Below are 3,246 nucleotides of genomic sequence, written 5' to 3' on the forward strand. Positions count from 1 at the left end.
AATTTGCGTTCGGGGATAGAGCTGTTGTGGTTGAGGATGCACGTATTCCTGAGACAGGTGCCTGGCCGAGCTCACGACGGAGTTCGCGATTTTCCTGAATTCAAGGGTCGAATACAACTCGATGGCCTTTAGTCAATGTTGGCTCCGGGTCCTGTCCATCTCCTGATATTGGTCCCCAAGAGTCTGCAAGTCTCGTTCGGAAGTGATCAGAGAGTAACGAATCTCTGTCAAGAAAAAAAGATTTTTTTACAAATGTTTCAGAGGGCCAAGGTTAATGTTGGAGACTTAGAGGATTTTGAGGCTAACAGGAATGAGCTTAAGAGGGTACTTAGGAGAGAAGAAGGGTCCATGTGAAGTCTTGACGGCAGGATTAAGGAAAACCCCCAGGCTTTCTACAAGTACATGTGGAGCTGGAGGATAAGACTGAAAGATAGGACGTATCAAGTGAGACAGTGGAGAGGTGTGCATGAACCACAGGAAATGGCAGAGGTACTTAATGAATACTTTGCTACAGTATTCATTATGGAAAAGGACTTTGGTGATAGTAGTGATGACTTGCAGCGGACTGAAAGCTTCAGCATGTGGATATTAAGAAAGCGGATGTGTTTGGACATTTGTAAATCATCAACTTGGATAAGTCGCCGGGACAGGATGAGATATACCCCAGCGTACAATGGGAGGCGAGAGAGCAGATTGCTGAGCCTTTGGCGGTTGTCTTTGCCTTATTACTGGTGACGGAAAAGGTTCCGAAGGATTGGAGAGTAGCGAATATTGTTCCTTTATTGAAGAATAGGTGCAGAGATAGCTCAGGAAAGTATAGACCAGTGAGCCGCTTAACTCAGTATGTTACCTCACTTACTCAGTGGTCTATGGTGGTAGGTTGATGGAGAAGATGCTGAGAGGCATGATCCATGAACATTTGTAGAGGTCTGATATGATTAGGAATAGCTAACATGACTTTGTCAAGGGCCGTTTGTGCCCTACGTGCCTGATTGATTTTGTTTTAGTGTACGTGGATTTCAGCAAGGCATTTGATAAGGTACCCAGGCAAGGATTATTGAGAACGTAAGGAGGGCATGGGATCCAAGGGGACATTGTTTTGTACATCTAGAACTGGCTTGCCCACAGAAGTTAAAAAGTAGTTGACGACGTGTCATATTCTGAATGGAGGTCAGTCATCAGTGGTGTGCCTCGGGGATCTGTTCTGGGACCCTTACTCTTCGAATTCTTTATAAGTGACCTGGATGAGGAAGTGGAATGATGTGTTTGTACTATTGCTGCTAACACGAAAATTAGTGATATCATAGATATTGTAGAGAGCTGTAAGTGTTTTCAGCGAGTCATTGATCAAATGCAAAACTGGGGCTGAAGAAACAACAGATGGAGATCAACCCGGATAAGTGTAAAGTGTTTCATTTTGGCAGGTCAAATATGATGGCAAAATATTGCATTGATGGTAAGACTCCTGTCAGTGTGGAGGGAACAGAGGGATCTTGGGGTTCGAGTCCAGAGGACGTTCAAAGCAGCTGCACGGGTTGACTATGTTGTTAAGAAGGTCATGGTGTATAGGCTTTCATCAATCGTGGAACTGAATTTAGAAGCCGAGATGTAATGTTGCACCTGGTCACACCCCACTTGCAGACTGTGTTCAGTTGTTGTCGCCTCACTGAGGAGAGGATTTGGAAGGCATAGAAAGATTGCAGAGGAGATTTATGATGTTGCCTGGATTGGGGAGCAAGCCGTATGAGAATAGGTTGACTGAATTTGGCCTTTCCTCCTAGGAGAGACGGAGGATGAGAGTGCACCTGATAGAGATCTCTCGGATGATGAGAGGCACTGATCGTGTGGAACAGTCAGACACTTTTTCCTACGGCTGAAATGACTATCAGGAGTGAGCACAGTTTTAAGTTGCTTGGAAGTAGGTACAGAGGAGATGTCAGCGTTAAGCTTTTTACTGAGAGAGTGATGAGTTAGTGGAATGGGCTGCCGGTAACTGTGGTGGAGACGGGCTACATTAGGATTTTTTAAAAACACTTTTAGTTTGGTACATGGAGCTTAGTAAAATAGAGGGCTGTAGGTAAGCTTAGTCATTTCTAAGTTAGGGACGTGTTCGGCACAAATTTATGGGCCGAAGTTCTGTATTGTGTTGTAGGTTTTCTGTTTCCATGAAAACTACACAAACCAATCTTTGGTCCTGGCAAACATGCCATCCAGGACTGTCGTTCTCTTCCAAAGAGCCTCCGTTTGTTACCCATATTAACGAATCCCCTGTCAGGACAGCTCGCCTCCGCTCTCCCTCACATTCCCTTCTGAGCCACAGAACATTAAACAGAGACTCCAAACTGCTGTCAGCAACTACCACCACACACACACACACACACACACACACACCACACACACAGGGTCAGACACAGAGGGCAGCTCCCTTCGACTCGTCCATCACACAATCGGGGGGTGCGCCACTGAGGGAAAATTCCACCACCCGGTCCTAACCAGCGAATCACACTAAATTAATCTCATCGCTCTCCAGGTCAAACACATGAAATAGCTCCCGCACTATCGCTGCACACTCTACTGGAGTCAGAAAAAGTGATCAACGCTCTCCCTCCACCGTCCTTCCCACTCTCCAATACCCAGCATTTCTGCGTTCCCACATACAGGAATTGAGTGTGCTTCTCGGAGATGGTATGTCGTGTGTGTGTGTGACCTGACTGTTGTGCTGCAGGTGGAGCACGAATGGGGAAGAGAAGAGGCGAGAGAAAGGGTGTTACATTTACAGACACTGAAGCAAGTTTTGCGGAACCACACGACTTGCTCTGCATATAGAGATGTGGAGAGTCTCAGATCCTGTTAATTGATATCGAGTGGAGGGGCGAGGTGTTATACTAGACCTCATCTCTCTCTCTTATACTATATAACCAAATATAAACCACAAAACAATGACAGCACAGCAACAGGCCATCTCGGCCCGTCTAGTCCGTGCCGAACGTTTACTCTCACCTAGACCCACTGGCCTGCACTCAGCCCATAACCTTCCATTCCTTTCCTGTCCATATACCTATCCAATTTTACTTTAAGTGATGATACCGAACCTGCCTTTACTACTTCTACTGGAAGCTCGTTCTGCACAGCGACCAGTCTCTGAGTGAATAAATTCACTCTTGTGTTAGCCTAAACTTTTGCCCCTTAACTGTGAATTCACATCCTCCTGTTTGAATCTCACCTACTCTGAATCGAAAAACCCTA

This window comes from Hypanus sabinus, unplaced genomic scaffold (assembly GCF_030144855.1).
Source record: "Hypanus sabinus isolate sHypSab1 unplaced genomic scaffold, sHypSab1.hap1 scaffold_1499, whole genome shotgun sequence".
In the NCBI taxonomy this organism is placed as follows: domain Eukaryota; kingdom Metazoa; phylum Chordata; class Chondrichthyes; order Myliobatiformes; family Dasyatidae; genus Hypanus; species Hypanus sabinus.